The sequence below is a fragment of the Pleurodeles waltl genome, chromosome 6 (assembly GCF_031143425.1).
Source record: "Pleurodeles waltl isolate 20211129_DDA chromosome 6, aPleWal1.hap1.20221129, whole genome shotgun sequence".
Classification (NCBI taxonomy): domain Eukaryota; kingdom Metazoa; phylum Chordata; class Amphibia; order Caudata; family Salamandridae; genus Pleurodeles; species Pleurodeles waltl.
This window is the reverse complement of record NC_090445.1, coordinates 153,260,680-153,279,034: the sequence shown is the minus strand read 5'-3', so window position 1 is coordinate 153,279,034 and position 18,355 is coordinate 153,260,680. Positions and strand designations below refer to the sequence as shown.

Genomic DNA, 18,355 nt, shown 5'->3' with positions numbered 1-18,355 from the left:
ATTTTCTTCCAAAGCAGATGCTGCATGCATTTCAAAACACTGGGAAAGCACACACTTTAAAGGGCTGAAAGTGTTGTGCTGTACAGTACAGTAATTGTTGAACATACTAATACAGTAAGCTATGGACAAGTTTTGAATGTGCGTAATACTTAAGACTATACGTTTCAACTGCTTGATAAGCCTTGCTTTATCACTAAGTTCATTTACTTTAAAATGCATAATTTGTCAATCTTTTTTCTCGTGAGTGGGACCCACGTTGGACAACGTTTGCTCATTAACCTTGCTCGTGCGTCGCTCTCTAAACACAAGTCATACGCGACTTTTACAGCCCACCACTTTCACATTTCACCAGCCGGCAGTGCCTGTTACAAACACATACCTACGAATTTGTTTACTGTCTTATTTTGTATCACGTCCAGGCCTGTGAAGACTTTTAAAGCAACAACTGGCTGGTGTAAGGTGGCAAAATAGTTACATCACATGAATTCTTTTTCGCCACAGATTGTGCTGCACATTCAAAGATGTTGCCGCCAACGCAGAGACCCGAATTTGCTTCGCTGCGTCTAGAGTGGGCAGCTCCAGTCGTAAGGACCCATCTTGTGGTTGAGGGAGAATGGCAGGGAGAAGCCGCATGAAAACGCAGCCCGTTAAGGACTAGAGATTCAGAAGGGCCGCGAACTGAGCAGGGCTCCAGGCTGGAGCCTTTTGAGGCTCGCTCCACCGCTATAGGTGGGGTTGTGCCCTTTCCATCACCTTTCTCTTTGGGTGTGAGATGAGGCGGTCAGAAGCTCATGATAGCAGCGACAGCCCTACTGTTCTGATTTTCTACGTCAAATTGCCCATAGCCATTGGAGAGCATTTAAACACCTATCGTTGTCTCGCGCTGACAGTTGAACATAAGGCACATGGCTAACAAGTGAGGACCGCCCACTTCAACCCCGCCCTCCTTTTCGGGGGTTGGTCAGGGACCGCGTGGCTCCCAAGAGGACGGCTCACACTGTGGCTCCGCCCTTCTCTCAGGTGGTTGGTTGAGGGCGCGTGCCTGGGAAGGAGGCTGCCTTGGCCCCGCCCCATGCCTGTGATTGAGCGGTACGCGCTCTCGCTCGTACGCACAGACTGTCAGGGCGCGCTGCCTGTACTGGAGGATGTGGGGCAGAGCGGAGCTGCCGTGCCCAGGTAAGACCAGGCTGGAGGGAGAGAGGGCAGAGCGCCACTAAAGACTCTACAGATAGTTGTGCTGCCCTAACGGCCCCAGAGCTAACAGTGACGGCAACAGTTCAGTTCCTAGTGATGTCGTCAGACCTGACGCTTACGTGTCTGTGATGTAACCATTATAGTCTGTACTCATATGATGCCGCAGGTGGCACTGCTGCTGTGACGAATTATTTGACAACTCTTCAGTGCCCGTACCTTCGAAAAAACTAACTGTGCTGCTCTGATGTTGCCTGGCTGGGCACTGCGCACGTGATGTCACCCAGGCAGGTACCATTGTAATATGTTTTGCTAAAACGGACTGTGCTGTTTTGAGGCCGTCAGAATTCGAGTTTTGTTTTCCTGTGACGTTACCAGAATTATTTGTACCCAAACAGCATAAGTACATGTGCCAGCGCTCTCATGATTCAGGAATAAATATCGGTGGTGGTGTCGTTTCATCAAAATTGGCTGTGCTGGTGTGGCTGCTGTTTTATGTACTTGTACAGGTTGTGATGGCAGGGGAAATGGAGAATGTTGACATGATATGGGCACAGAGCAGAGGTTGATGGTAACGTTATAACTTCTTACCCTGTGTTGTGTTAGCACAACCAGTGCTAGGGTTTGACATTACAGGTAGCCAGAATTGCTGAGGTTTGTCAGTTCTGAAGTGAACTGGTTATGACTTAGTATTCGGAGTTGTGAGGTCAAAGCAACACTGGAAATTGGTGTGTCATCACTGCGAGAAACCATGCAAAATGTTGGACTTGCTTTCTTTCTGAAGGTGCAGTGTGGCCTGTAGTGTATCAAGGTGGGTTAGCCAGCCTTTTGGTCACAACCTGTACAAAAGTTGCTCCTAGAGCAGGAATGTGACGGCTAGAAAATGCATGGCTCGTGACAGCGCTTATTAGGGTGGACACAGAGCTACGAAATATGCTCACAACGAATTCAGAAATCCTAAAATAAAGGTACATTTACAGATTTATTTTTGGAAACTTATAGCGGGTGAGCTTGAGAGAAAATTAACATCTCGTACCCAACCCAGTGTAATGCCGGGCTTTCACCTGCTTTTTCAGAGTTCCCAATCTTGGCTTCTACAGTGATTGACCCAATTTGCTACATAATTAAACTGAGACCCCGGGATATAAAGTGACTGACCCTCAACCACACAAATTGTAGTAGCATTCTAGTTTACTTTTTTCACAATTTACTAGTTTAATCAATAAAAGTGAGGGGTGCTGACCTTACCTTCCTTAAGAATGGATATAGATGACTGAGGCCTTTGGAATGCTACCAAGAGCTACCATGTTAAATTTAAGGACCCCGAACATCGACATAATAGCCTATAAATGTCTAGTTGGCCTTCCAAACCAAGGACCACAATGTTACCCCAGTACAGTTAATGCATTGCTGACTTAAGTTAACACAACCTTTTCACTGTAAAACAACCTTACCATTACATTACTTCCCGGGCAGTCAGGAAAGCCCTTTGTCAGGAGGGCAAAACTCAGCAGAGCTGAAACCTTGCCTGTGGGAATGGAGTGCGGTAGAGGAACGGGAAAAGGCACAGGTTGTTGGGTAAGAGTTGATTTGCTGTGAAAAGTTTAGAGCTGTTTAAAATATGTCCAAAGAAAATGTGTGTAATTGTGCATGTAGAACAAGTTGAAACAGCAGCACCAATTGCTTGCCACAAGATGTGCTGCCTCTTTTCTTTAACCCAGGTAAGGAAAATAACATTCAAATGGCCTTAAGAAAAAACTAGTACGTCTATAACGTTAGAACTACTTCTACAAATAGTTGTAGATTCACTACTTTTCACAAATCTGACATTTCAGCAGTATGCTTTGAAAGCTGTATCTGTAACACATTTCCAGGAATACTTCTGGAAAAGTCGTAACTTTTTTCAGGTGTAAGCGTTATCCCAAACGGGAACTGTATACACTGATCAATTCCACACTGGGAAAAACAAGCCTGGGTGCACAAATATACTTTTTTCACTTTGGGGAAACACCTTCTCCTACACCCCACAAGGTTTGAGGGTGTGCAGTTCCTTTTCCCACTCAGGAAGTAGAGTTTACTCCAGCCATTAGAGAAGCAGGGATCTGGCCACTTCCAGTGCTCACAGACAGACACGTTTGTAGGCATTACAAAACTCACAAGCAAACTCAAATTTGATCTGGTCACTCCTCACCCATTGCTTAGGGATTACCGTGTAATTGCATGCAGTTGTGGTATACAGTTACAAATTAAAGTATTTCTACCAGCTAGGAATCCTTTTGTGAATGACTACCATGTATGCATGCAAACATTTTCTGCCGCAAAAATACATTTATGACTAATAATGACTTTGTAAATCAGGCCCAATATATTTAATATAAATTGTTTTACATATGCAGATGTTTGCTTGTATTAATAATGGCCGTTATAGTACACTTCAGTATACTGAATTACTTTTGACATGTTGTAGAAGGTGTTATTTATTATCCGTCTTGTTGACCCCAGAAAGAGTAAATGTGTGATTTAGCCTTACAAGTATTGACTTCAGTTGAAATGTGCTTTATAGTGTTTTGTTTGCACATAGTCATAAAACTATTACGCACCCGTTACATAAATGCACAATAACTTATTTAGATTAAACAATGATACAGTAAGTAGTAATCGTTACACTAAACCTAATAGTGTTCCAGACACCCTGATAGGGTTCAAATGTATGCCTTTCTGGTTACCTGCAGATGAGTGCAGCAGGCCCATAACCCACTGAACTACTTTCTGTCATTGTGTGGCTTGGTGTTTGGATGGTTTGGTCTTGCTCGAACCATCCTCGGGATAGGGCTTGTTCTCATGACCTTCTGGCTAGCAAAGGCATTCGAAGGCATTCGTGCTGAGAAAGTGTCTGCCAGGGTAGAGCAGTAACGGTATGCGCATGTTAATGACCTCTTCGTATGCATGCCTATTTGTTAGGTATTTGTATGGCTGAATGAGACAGTGGGGTTGGGAAAGAGTCAGTCACCTGTCAGGCGATGCTTGGCATGTATTGGGCAGTGAATCTGTGCAAGAGTCACTCTGTTGCCAGATTCTTGCCTACAGATCCAGAATCAGTCACCTGTCAGGTTCTTGTTTCCTTGTTTGTCTTGTAGCGCTGTGCCAAGTCCATCTCCTGCCAACCTTTTGTATGCTGGTGGCAGTAGAGTTGGAGTGGAGTCAGTCATATGTTTATCTTACAGAGACTAGTGTGAGGCAGAAAGATTCTGCTAGAGTAAATAACCTATCTGTGAGAGCTCTTATGGCTGTGGTTTCCACCTGTTTGGTGACATGGAGAAGTAGTAGGGCTGGTAGAGAACCAGCCTCGCGTCCGGCTCGGCATCACCGATGACACTCTCCCTAGGTCCTGCCAGCCTTTCGAAAGTTTATCTTACAGAGACTAGTGTGAGGCAGAAAGATTCTGCTAGAGTAAATAACCTATCTGTGAGAGCTCTTATGGCTGTGGTTTCCACCTGTTTGGTGACATGGAGAAGTAGTAGGGCTGGTAGAGAACCAGCCTCGCGTCCGGCTCGGCATCACCGATGACACTCTCCCTAGGTCCTGCCAGCCTTTCGAAGGCCCTTACTCGCTGGGAAATCTCCCAGTTGCTCCGCAGACTAGCCAACCTCTGTGTGCGCCGCCGGATAGCACACAAAACCAGTTAAAAAAATAAAAACACGGGGCCCTAGGGAGGAAGCAATGCTAAGGGGCATGAGGCTTGGTCTCAGGATAAGCCCGAGCGCACGTGAGCTGCAGACTACTTTTGATGTACACCACTGCAGTAATTAGAATTATTATGAATTCACGCTGAAACAGCACTACAGCATCAGACATGCTGCCGTTTAGCTCCGTCTCTTCTCGTCGAGTCACTCAGCATACATGCAGGTTTCGGCCCACCCAATCCTTAGGCCCGAAGGTTCGTAAATTGTATATGTCTCTGTAAAATTACTTATATTTTGTAGTATGTTCGTGTGCCTTAGAGGTGCCTTTTTATGGTGCGATCGTTCGAGGGAGAGGTATGGGGGTGTATTGGAGCACTGGGTTTAGGAGAGCTTTCAGGTACAGACAAGGGGTGCGCAGCGTTTTTTATATCACTGCATTTTGTGTAACATAAGCACACAAACGTGTAATCTATATATAGATTATCTATCATTTATACATGATGTATTAATCCTTTATATGAGGACAATCCACCAACCCTCCCTTATTTTTTTGTATATATTTGTGAGGTTTGAGGGGAAATCCTCATACCGTAACCCTATAAGTACCTTAGCTACTGATCATATCCCTATACATTTCGATTTAATGGAGATTCTGTTTTATATTTCGTGAAATTTTAGATTTAAATCTGTTCCTTCCGAATGTTTATTTCTCCAGTTGAGTTGGTGATATGTTGGGTTTCTTAAATGTGGTTTCACGGTTTTTGTTTTTTCATTACGGCACGTACTGCAGCAGAATGCAATTGCCCGGGTTTTATTCAGGAGCTTAGAAGCAGCGAACTAGGTAATAGTTGCTGCATATAGCTACCTGTAATAGAAACATTGCAAGTGGAATATGCCACTGAAGCGGCCTACTTTTGAAATACTTTTTTTCCTTTCCTAGTTTTTATTCCTCACTCATGCTTCAGCAGAGACAGACACACCCAAGGCTTTGGTGCCTGGAGAGCAGACTTCATATTTGTTAATTTCCCTTGTGAAATGTTCACAGTACTTGCAATAGTATTGCACGGCTCTAGGAACTTGATGAACTGTTAGCTGTGTCAAGAGAAGTGACAAACGTAGGAGTAACCATGGACTTTCTCTGGTATCACGTGCAAATGAGATTATAGAGAGCATCTTTCACACAATAAAAATGATGCAATGCATCTTACAAAACCTTGGATATCAACAGAAATGAAAACCTTCTCACTCTTGTGATCCCCAAGCTCAAATGTGCTAACAGCCTATACTTTGGTGCCCCTTCCATCATTATTCTCAAAATTTAAGAACTCGAAAACACCTTAGCAAGAATCCTCCTCCATCTTCACCCTAGAGAACACACACATGACGCCAGCTCTGCAAACACGTCACTATTTGTAGCTTGATGATCAATGTTCAAAGAACTTTGTGTTGTCCACAGAGCCTCCCAAGGAAAAGACATACTGTACCTACAAATTAAATCTAAACAATACAAACAAAATAGGACACTTCCCTCAAAGTTTCCATCATGGATCACCATATCAGGTGACTATAAGAAATCCATAGGAGGCTCCCCATCCTCAAGAGATGCCAATTCAAGATTCTGATGCATGCCTACAAAGACTTTCACAACCAAGGATCAGCGTTCATCAACCACTGCCTCAGCTTCCACCTACCCTCCAGACTTCTGTACTCCACCTTGCTCTCCCTCGCTTACACCTCTGCATTCTCTGCAGCAAGGGTAAAGGCCGTTCCTTCTCCTACTTTGCTTCAAAAATCATGGAACAGCCTCTGCATCCTTTTTCAGACCTCTCCCTCCATGGGTATAGAAGGAGTCAAGGCCTGCCTTTTCGACTGAAGCTCCAGAGTAGCCTGGACCTAGCGCACTGTTACCCTCACGGGTGATTAGGACACTATACATATGCTGATTGATTGGTTGAGTGATAGGAGGCTCCTCTTTCTCAGTACAAGCTATCATGCTTTGGAACTCATAGCCCGCAAAGATTAGAAGCCAACAGGAACATTTAAGTTCGGATGAGACATGAAAATGATTCCCTAGATAATTACTTCAGAGAGAGAACATAGAACAATACCCATTCTACCACTATAAGCAAAGATGAGCGATAAGGAGCAGTTTTGACTACCCCATTGTAGCCAAGAGGACAAATATTGGCACTCTTCTCTAATTAGGGAGCACCACCCAACCCTAAAATAACCTTACAATGACCTTGGCATACAGATAGAATGTAATAACCATGCTTCTCAAATCAGTACTAGAAGTAGAAGTACCCATTCCTACTCTACACCTGAAGCCTCATGGCCCGTCTAAGGACTGTCAAATAAAAATAAAATCTTAAAGGGCAGGGCTGCGATTATTGGAGCAGGCTGAGGTGCCACAACTAACACTTAAATGCAGTATATTAAGCGTTGGAGCAGGGGCTCAAAGCGCTTGGCTATCTTTTCAGCTAGTATGAAAAGATGGAAAGTCCGTCATAAAAAAACGTCTTTGTCCTGTCGATTCTATTCCACTTTGATATGTACATCGTAAAAGGAACACAAACGTGTACCTGTAACATGAGCAGAACGTTACCGTAGGAAACAGTGCAGCCCTTTCACGGCCAGGAAACGGGTTAATCTTAATGATGGTAAATACAGAACAGCCAGACCAGTTCAGAGCTTTGATTCCGAACAGTTTCATACATAGAAACCATTCGCTGTCAGCGGACAGGACTGAATCGTTAACAAAGGCATTTGTGTGCAGAGCGCTCACCTGATTTCTGTGTATGCTTAGTACTGTACGCAAGAGTTTTTACAGTGAGAGACTGGCAGGACCTGAGTTTGTGCTTGGGCCATGGATTTCGGGAACTGCTTACAGGAGCATATGATAGTCATCTAAACATGTTCAAAGTTCTAGATACAACAGACACAGTGGAACTAATGGGTTAGAGGCCACATAGTATGAAATTGGAGGATAAAAGCTGGGGTGAGACCTCGGAAAAGGTTTTCGATGCAAAGGGTGGTTAAGTGGCCTTTTCTAACCGGCTGGTGGCAAAATTAGGCTTTAGTAATGTCTGGTTATGTTGTTTCTCATCACTGCCAGGAACCAGAAAACTGTTGCTTGTACTGGTTAACGCTAAGAATCCATGGTTTTCTTACTCCCTGGTGGTAGCTGTAGTGAAGCAGTAAAAATGTACCCTGTGTCAGGTAGGGATCTGAACTCTGATAAAAATGTAGCACACGAGTTATCACCAGTGTTTAATCTCAATGTCCAGTCAAAGTTATGTGTTTGAAAAATTAAATTGAAGGCCATGTCACCTAATGGCTATAACTGGGGCACCAGGTTCGAGTCCCAACCCTATCTCAACATTCTGCAATTCGCGACAAAATATGTCACGTCTGGCTCTCATGTAAAGCGCTCTAATGTTCTTGGGCCAAGTTTGTGTTATATAAAATTGCAAAAATAAATAAAAACAAATACTTCAACAGTCGAAAAATGGACCCAGTAATACAGGTCACGAAGGTGTCTAGAAAGTACGGTTGAGAACTTATCACCCCGAATGTTTTTCAGTGCTTTGCCATGGGATAGATGCAACTCAGTATATTGCTATCGGGGCAGGATTTCTGAACGCTTCTCAGTGCATTTTATGACATCACGATTTACTACTGTCATGGTTTCAAATCCCAGTCTCTAACAGATACGCAATTTTGAACAGTAGTATTCTAGTTTATTGCAATAGTCTCAATGTCTGTTTAGAGGAGAGCCGCTCAGTAGGGTTGAGTTCAGCAGCTAAGTCCTGGAAAACAAATTAGTTAAGATCCCAACTAGTAAAATCAGAAAGGGGTGGAGGACCTGGGCTTTTAAATACTGGTTACTGGGCAACATTTTACAAGGGTACAGCAGAGCCTCTGAGCCTCTGTGTACCCATGGATAATATGTTGTAGCTACTGGGTGAAGTGCAGTGGCAGGTCGCATGAAGTGGCTGCGATTGCTCTTTCCTGGTGCCCTCTTGGTACTCGATCGTCATGAGGCAGCATCTCGAAGAAGCCGGTCACAGTCATATCTATACCCTGAGAGTCTGGGATGGCAGTCAAAATATCTGGATCCCAGGAGTCAGGACGTCCTGTTAAACCAATAGGTGACTATATGAAAGTCCAATATCCTATGAACCACTTATAACATTAAAACATCACTGTGCTGGTGATTTCATAGAGGTTGGGGGCTACAGTAAGGGTAAGGTTTCAGGGAGAAAGGAACTTGGAGAAACCAAAAGGGATCCAAACAAGTTCCAAGATTTGGTAACTGGGAGTGCATTAGTCACTTTTGACAGCCTCTTGGCCCATTAGGAAGAAAATCGAGCATAGTCAACTGTCCATTTGGGGCAGCACTAATAGTGACACTGCGGTTGATGATTTGGGTCTCTTCTATTAGAAAATGTGAAGGTTTTGTCGTCTTTATGGGATAAAGCAATCCCACCAAGCACAGTATCTTCTCTCGGTTATCTAATCTATACTTGTTGACACTGAGGTTCTCATAGATTCCTGAAACTTCCTCTGCTGTTCCTTCTCTCTGTAATCGGGCAGTATCCCTGGCCTCTGGAGCAGAACAGACGGGCCTTAATTCTTGCTGGCTCCTCATGGCCATTTCTACCCCAAGCATTCGCTTGGGGGGTGGAAATGGACTGTTGGTGTTTCTGATTCTGACAAGGTAGCAGCAAACAAATACAATATGGAAATATTACATCACAGCTTTCTGATCTGGTAAGTCTTGGGACTTAATATGTGCATAGTTCCACAGAACTGGGAAAGGATTCCAGCTTCCAGTCAGAAGTGGTCATTCCTGTGAAAACCCTGTTTTGTGTCAGTCCATACAAGCCCCCTTTCAGAGGCTTCAGTTGAGCTGGCACTCTATAAATCTGGTTTCTGTTGAAACTGGCTGGTCAGGGTGTTTTGTGAATTCAGTCCTAAAAGCCAGACAGTTGCAAACGGCTCCTTGTAGTGTTGGGTTGTGGTAGATGGGCACTAGCCACAAATAAGACAATTAATTCTTCCAGAGCCTCGAAAGAAGTTTGGCAACCTGAGATACAACACACTAATACCGAAGAGAGCGGGGAACTGCATCTCTGATGAACACATCACTTAAACTGTTGAACTCAAGAATGCTGACATTTCATCTTCCCTACAGACATATACATTGGGTAAGGAAAAATGTTGAGTACTATAGTGACCACACTGGATTTACAAGTTGATGGTACATAAGAAAGGCCGTACCCCAAATATTCCAAATCAGGGTGTTGGCTATCACTTCTTAGAAAAGGTACTTTCTAGCACGCCGACTTTGAGTGCCCATTAATAATGTAATGGCCAACAGTACCTGGTAGCACCTGTGAAATAGCATCTGGGTGTTATTTGGGTAACAGGTAAAACAAATTAAATCGGCGGGAACTGGAAAGAGAAAGGCAACGGTAACCAATCACAGGCTGGTACCGTTGTGAAAGAAAAACTGAACATTCAGCTTCACTGCTGCACATGCTCCACACTTCGGACCAGCATGACTGGTGGAGACCAAAACAAAGAATACATATGCGTTGGTCAGGCACAGTAGAAAGAGGTGCGAGACGGGAGTGTTATGTGCAAAAGAAGAGAGGGAATTGTGAACCAGTCATTTGATAAGGAGAGAGGGAGGACGAACATTTGCAGTTTGGGACTACAGACAGGCAGTGGTAGGACACGACGCGCCAGAAACGTGGAGAATGATGTCTAGAAAGGGCTTCAGTGACTGAGGAGAAGCTGATTAGCAGCTGGAAAAGGGATCTTTACGGCAATCCTCGCTCACTAAACACAAAAGCTCTTCGGTATTCAACTGAATATGTATGAGGTATATTTTTACATACCGTACATGTAAAACGAACATTATTTACATATTAATTGGTTGCCCCACACATCGGGCTCCGAAATCATAGAGCTGGCACCCTGTGATTTATCTAAATGCTTGCGGCTGATTTATGGAAAATATAGAGTGGGCACGAAGGAGGGATCGGGGAGATAAAAGGATAAATACATTATGGGGAGACGTACTAAATTAGTTTAGGAAACCCATCTAATGAAGATTAGGAAAGAAAGGTCTGAGACAGATACTGCGTTTTCTTTGGGAAGGTCAAAGTGCATAATGGGACATGGTCATTGTATGCTCTAGTGGATAAAACATTTACTCTAGAACTAAAACTTGTGAGCTCTAGTCCCAGCTTTCTTATTTGAGGAATAGTGTGTTCCTTGAGAAACCTTTTTAAACTCTGCTTCTCAGATGTTTTTTTTTGCTAAGATTCGACGTGCTTAAATACAGTTTCGACCACCAAGGAAGCACTTCAATTATCTTGCCATTAATCTAGCCTCATTTTCACCCGATAGCAGTCACTGCCACAAAATGAACCAGAAAGTGGTTTAATCACCATGTGGTCTGCAAAGGCTGTTTGTTAATCCGGCAACACTAAGGGTAACTCCTGCTGGATTAAGGATTAAGGTGCTTGTGTGAGACCTCGTGTAAATTTACAGAGCGCTTAAAGGCTGCCCATTGTTACCATTGGTCGGCTTCATGTTCACTCTCATTTGCTTTCTCCTCATTTGTCATTTCACTTGCTCTTGATGTGTTTATCCCTCCCGTGGAGTATGAACACACTACCTATGCCCTTTTTTTCAGGCGCCACTTTTTTTTCTTTTTGTTTAACAAGAGTGCATGTTTTTCGGCTGGCTCCCTCGTCTACTTCTGATGTGTACTGTCTGTGTGGTTTCTCTCAGCCCTCCCACCCACTTCTGTTTTCGGTGTGATTGCCCTCCCCTGTGCGTCCCGCCGACCCTTTAATGTCCATCTGCTTGCCCTCGACCAACCTCTGTTGTTCTTATGCGTGCCTCCCAACCACTATTGTCCGTTGGCATGATCCCTCCATTGTCTGTCTGCTTGCCCCCTCTGACCACCGTCCATTGTCCTCGTGCTCCCTCAACCTCTTTCGTCTGTCCCTCTCTTCCACTCTTCCTCCTTGTTACTTCAAGAGCGCACACTGCTAATATAATAAACAAAAAATTTCTGTGATGCAGCTATCACTGGCTGCGTCATTATTTATTACTTTTAGATATGCTGCACAGAAGCGGCGCTATTGTACAGCCTGGCTACAAAACATTAATAAAGACAAAAGCTCGTAGGTGAGACCTATCGGCTTTGCCAATGCTTCTTTCATTTTACGTCCAGGATAGTGGTACTAGGCTATAGAATGGTTGTTTTGAGTAGCGACCATTGAGTTACATATAGCCCTTTGCCTCAGAAGCTGTGGCCAGTAAACCATAGAAAGGGCTTTTTCCACTTAGGGAAGACTGTAAAGTAAATTGCCCTGCTTTCAGCGGGTCTTACTAAGTAGTGTTACACTCTGGTTGATTGAAGTTATTGTTTCTGTTATAAAAGCATCTATCTTTTGTGATACAGAACTGTAAAATCCCTCGGGTGTCAGACAAAGAGAAAAATTATTGTATGCATTACTAGGATAGTTAAGATACCTTATCCCTCTAAATGCACACATTACACATTCTCCTTCTCTCTCTCCCCATCACCAAGGCCACTGGAAAAACTGGTTTGTGCAATTGCTACTTTCGCCACATGATACATCATCTGCTGCATAATTTACAGATTTTAACCTAGCAAACAAATTCTAGGTAAAACGGCGTAAAGATTATTGAAATTGTTGTAGGCGGGGTACAGTGTCGCAGCAGAAACGTTTCCAGAGTTGCCTACTCACCTTTAGGTGTTTGTTCATTGCTAGAATCACCCATTTAAAGAGGCATTTCAACCGCAGTTTTTGAGGAGAATGTGTGATTGCCCTCGGACAGACGACTTCAGCATTTATATAGTATTCAGTCTGGCAGGTGGACTGGCAGCAGTGTCCGTGGGTTTGCGAGGCCCACTGCCCTTTCACAAGCTGTCTGCCATCACCCAACCAGGATAGAAGGAGAAGAGTGGGTTTTTTTTTGTGTGCATCGTGGCACCTTTGCTGGGTCACTGATTCAGGTTCTGCCTCTTGTGAATCTTAAGTGTATTCTGGTAAGTGCAGTCTTTCCCGTCACATAAGTTTAAAAATTTAAGTAATGGCCCCAACAGTAGCCTCTTGCTTTCTGCGCCCAGTGACATGCGCTACCTCTCACTTTGAGGCCTACACTTGCCTAGGATTGTTTACTGTTGTGGCACAGGCATAGCAGATTGGCTGTGATTGCGTCTTTTGGGGTTTGATTAGACTGGAACATTTTTAGTTTCCTTTCTTGAATAGGCATGGGGAGGCAAAATGGCAGTAACTGCTGTCTGTAATTATTCTCAGTAGCGAGTTGTACATTAATTAATAATATTAGAGATTCTATTCAGTACTGTTTGTATCTTATTATAAAAGAAGCCAGAGTTAGTTGAATACTACTAGGCACGTTGCAATAACCTTTGAGGGCGTCAGCGAGGTGGAATGGGTTGAGGGGCCTATGGGTCAGAGGACAGGTGAGTGGGAGGGGAGCTGGTGAAAGTTTGCTGTCAGCCTTGCACACCATCGAATTATTATTAACTTTATAGAGAGCAACTGTTACCGAAATAATGTCCTGGTTATAAAAACTAAAAGTTTATAGGTTTACCATGAACATGTTTTCCTAGAGTAACGTCAGGAACTGTAATAAATTGAGGATACAAAGAAGGGTTGTTCCATAGCTAAGCAGCCTCGACTGAGAAGGCTCTGCCTCCCATTCGAGTGAGTTTAAACTTTGGTATGTTCAGCAATGCCAGTAAGGAGCAGAATGAATGACTAGGAGGCCCTGGGGAAAGGAGGTTCTGGCCCTGCGTAAATAGTGGTAGTGAGTGGCAGAGAGGTCCAGTATTGAGCAGCAGATGTCTTGAGACCAGTTGGTACGGGGGCAAAAGGGTAGATTGTTGTGGGTAGGTGAAGAGGAGCCGCCTGCCAACATAGAGGATTACGTTGATTTGGGTTACAAGGGGAGGATGGTGGAGCGGCTGGCAAGGCTCCACAGCAGATGCAGATGCCGGAAGAGTTTAATGTGACTCCCTTATCCTGATCTGAAGGGAACGCACAGTCTTGGGCTTCAAGCCTGGGTTCAGCGGTGGATGCAGAGTGTTGCTTGTGGTCTGAGAGATTCATGGGCATGGAAAGGTGCCCAGTAGTTAACCAGGAGGATGAAGTTGGTGTATTACAGGTGACAGTTGAAAAGAATACAGTGAGCGCAAAGCAACAGAAGAGAATGGCTGCTTTGCGGCAAGCTTTGGTGCTGACCCCGACAAGCGCGATGGCAGTGGCAAAGGGCATGGACTTGAGAGTGAGATCAATTAGAGAGGGAGATATAGGGTTCAAAGATGGGGGTGCAGGGAGGCTATGGAAGGGATGCTGTGTGGCAGATAAAGTTATTGGCACAAATGCTTTTATGTTGGTCGAAGGGGGTAGAAGAACAGATGGTGGGGTCGAAGAAGAAAAAGAGCAAGGAGCAAAAACAAAAGAAATTGCTGTACATGAGTTTTACAAAGACCCTAGAGGCGCAACAAGAGAGCAAATTAGGAAGGTAGACTACGTAGAGGTGTTAAAACTTTTATTACAGGGAGGTGAGGGCAAAAGAGTGGTCGAAAGGAGAGGGAGTTGACCAGGAGACCACAGGTGTCTGGTACAACAGAGAACTGGACTGCAGATTTTCTGATCTACGCTAGCGTATGATGAGGAGTTTAGAGCTAGATTGAAAGAATACATGGAAAGATAATGGTAGGAACCGGACATTGACTTATTGATTCAGTGGATAGTGCGGATGAGTCTAGTGCCTATGGCATACAACACTAGCTTGCGTGCTGGTGAGGGCAACAAGAACATTCTGTCGGAGGTTCAGCTTGCCAATGTCTGGGCATTTATTTTGTTTGCAAGCAGAGGAAAAGCCAGGCAGACCTCAGAGCGTGACTAACTTTTTGAAGCATTTCAGTGGAGTATAGATGGAGAATTTGAGGGATGAGACTGAGTGGAGCGTGCAAATTTACTCACATGTAGGGGACAGCATTGGCTTATATTATTAGTAAAACAAGTGATATGCTAAGGTGTGGCCTGAGGATTGGAAATAGGAAGAGCATAGATGTTCTGAAGTTCTTTGTCCTAGTTTTAGCTTTTGGTATTGTGGGGGAAAATATTTTAAAAACATGAGTGTCCTTCAGTGTGGATAACATGGAGGTGGTGAATATTGCGAACTAACAGTCAACCAGAAATGTGCAAGTGCTGAAACTGTTATGCATGTTTGTGTTGGGCTGCCTGGAGTACAACATAATGTTTAGGCCTGGGCATGTGCCTGTAATCGATAATAGGTTGCAGATGTGTTCTCTCTTGTTCACAGTAGAAGAGGTTCCATGGGATTAGTGCCAGAAACACACAAATGCTGGAGAAGTTGTGGCAGCTAGAAATATGAGAGTGATTCAGCTGGTTAAACAGTCCCTAATAAGTTTGATGAGAAATGCATATTGGCAAGCGTGGTGGGTATTTTTTAGTGTCGGGTAGGTTCAGCTTGGTGGCTACAGGTTGAGCAAAGAGGAGACGGGGCGATGTAGTCTCCTTTATTCTTTATGATTGATAAGTTGTTAGCGGTGACTGTGGCAGGTAAAATGGTGGTATTGTGTTTTTATAAGAAGACTGTTGTGCAGTAGGAACTGTGTTATCTGGGGAAATGTGGAAGCATATTGTAAGTTTAGATCAGGGAGTGTTCAACTTTATCCAAATTAGGGAAACTGATTTTGTTGTTTGTGTTGAAGAGCGTATTGGATTTTTGCCACAAATATGTTTCTATGAGAACAAGGTAGCCCTGTTCGTAATGCAAATGCCTTTGTTCTTCTTCGGGCCTTTAAAGTGCCTGAGTTGTTGGGAGGGACAAAAGGTGGGGCTCGGTGAGATTTGTCTGACGTGTGACATGGTTGAGGTGTGGTTGAAGATGGGGAACATGGGTCAGAGAGCTTGTGGAAGAGAGGTTTAGATGTTGGTTTACTCCCTGAGGGATGTTTACCCAATGGAGCACTGGCATTTGTATGTAACAATGGGTTTGGGGTTGGAGCGAGCAGCATTTGATTGTTCAGATAGCACAGCAGTGTAAAAATATTGCATTTTGTGGCACAGTTCAGCCCAAAATTATTTCTGCATTGGAGCAGCAACAGAGTCAAGCGTTAGAGGGGGCAATGAAGAAGATCAGGCAATGGGGGAAATGGAGATTAGGTTGCTGTAGGAGGTATGTCTTGCAAGGGTGGTTATTGCCTGATGTGCGATTACTTGTTTTGTTTTCCATCTCAGTTGCATGGATCAAATGCATTGGTAATGATGGTCTGGCTCTGGGGACATTCTTTTGTTAAGTGAGCAGAGAAGCAGGGTGTCATGGGACCATTTGTAAGGCAGCTTGACATTGATCATATGCAGATTCAGATAAAGTGTCAGGAAAAAGGGGACTTGAGATGGGGGAGTTGCTGTTTTTTCTTGATAAGGTTTTGAAAGCAGGCTGCTGCCTGAATGTTTTGGTTATACACCAGTGAGAAAACGATTTGGTGCAATTGAAGTGTTCGGAACCACTTAAGTACATGAAAAAAGACATTAAAGATTAGGTTTTGAGAAAGGACCTCCAGTGTTTGGACTTGATTGCTAGAAGAGGATCAAACAGCTGGGGTGTAGACTATCTATAGCCCGACGCCCAGAACGTATTGTTTGGGATCAAGGGCAACAAGTTTTCAAGTTTATTTTGTTTTGTCCTTGAGGCAAGTAGGTCCAACCCCCTCTAGCACAAACTCTGGCTGCCAGTTTAGAGGGAGGGAAACTGTCTGCAGTTGAGTTAATTTTTGTGTCCATATGTTGATGCAGTTCAAACTTGTATTCATGGCTCATTAATGCAAAGCCTTTATCATTAGGGTGAGCAATCTAAGTAAACGTTGCAAGTGTACCCTACACTACTGACAGTGGTTACAGTAAAAAACGTGTGTACACACGTTTGAAAAGTTTAACAATATGAGGCTACATATAATGCTCCCAAAATGCTCTCTGATTAGATGCAAATGTTTGCGGAAACTTCTAAGCAAGATTGATGATTCTTTGCTTTCAAAATAAAATGTTCTGAAAAAAAAATGCAAGCAAAAACGTTTTGCTAAATTACTGTGAAATTTTAAGTACTATATTTTGGAAGCATCATTTAGTAAACTGTGTTGATGCATGCTAGAATTTCCAAAAAATATTAATAATGGAAAATCAGTGTGACCATTTTCAACAAGAGTATGGGAAACATGAAAATAAACAAACACTGGCAAAGCCAACCAATCCAACAATAATGATCAATCTTTTGGTTTTGTCAATGCATGTCTTGTTTTTTACATGGCTTTTGTAACACTTTATTGTTGTGGGCGCTGCCATGGCCTAGATAATTTTTTGGTAGGTTTTTGCTCTCAAGGTTAATCTCGCATCTGGTGGAGCAGATCAGATTCATAGAAGGGGTAGGGTGGGTGGGTGAAGTGATGTTATCACACATTCATAAAGTTGATTAAGGGTTGTTGGACAGAAAGATCAGAGTTGTATGAAAAGGGGGGAAATGGTTGAAGAAGCACACATAGAAGATTACATTTAGGTTTAGAGGATGGGCATCATTTGGTAGATTCATATTGAATGTTTAGGGAGATGTGTAAATAATCTGTAAGGCAGTTGTTTATGATGTGATACGACCTGTCATTAATGCAGCCTTTTCCACATAAACAAAGGCGTGGTTCATGCGTTTGCGTCTCTTGCCCGAAGTTCATTTATCTATAGCCTTTTCCCCAATGTTGTGATCGATGATTGATGACAAGTGTTTTTCATCTTTACCTGCTGCACTCTAGTCCTCATATTCCTTTATTCTGTGTTATGGCTACTTATTTTTTTCTCTTTGTATATTTTATTGCTGTGAAGTTTTCGTAAGATGGCAGTCAGTGGTCCACAAAAGTACTAAATATATTTAGAATACGCCCAGTACAGTAAATGGGTAACAGTATCCATCCTGAGATTTAAAGCCTAAGCAGGGCTTTTAATTTGGAAATAGACCTGTTTTCTTCCATGTAACAGAAAGGTGATTTGGGTCCTTTTGCAGTGCTTATTATTTGGAACCATTAGAAGCTCTTGCAAAGGCAAACATCTTACAGGCGCTTTCCTTCTCGCCCCTGTCAAGTCCAGGTATGTCTGTCTCTTGGTATAATAGCTTCATGCAGTGTTCCCTTGAATTGGTAAAAAGTGACACATTTCTTGTTTTCACCGTGTCACGAGTGAACCGAATGTCTCCGCTTTAATAATACTCATTCTTTCCAATGTGGAGATGCCTTTAAAACATGCAGATCTGTTCCTACAGTTCAAAGCCTCATATTCTTGGGAGAAGTAGCTCTCATTCACAGCCATAATTACAGACTATGGTCCAGGTGT

The 18,355-nt window shown here is 43.4% G+C and overlaps 1 long non-coding RNA gene across 1 annotated transcript in view; it reads left to right on the top strand.

Annotated features, from left to right (window-relative positions):
* The first annotated feature begins 1,049 nt into the window (after positions 1-1,049).
* Positions 1,050-18,355, top strand: part of LOC138301887 (uncharacterized) — a 59,939-nt gene continuing 42,633 nt past the window's right edge. The window contains exon 1 of the long non-coding RNA XR_011205141.1: positions 1,050-1,176. This is a non-coding gene — a long non-coding RNA (uncharacterized lncRNA). The remainder of the gene's footprint in view (positions 1,177-18,355) is intronic.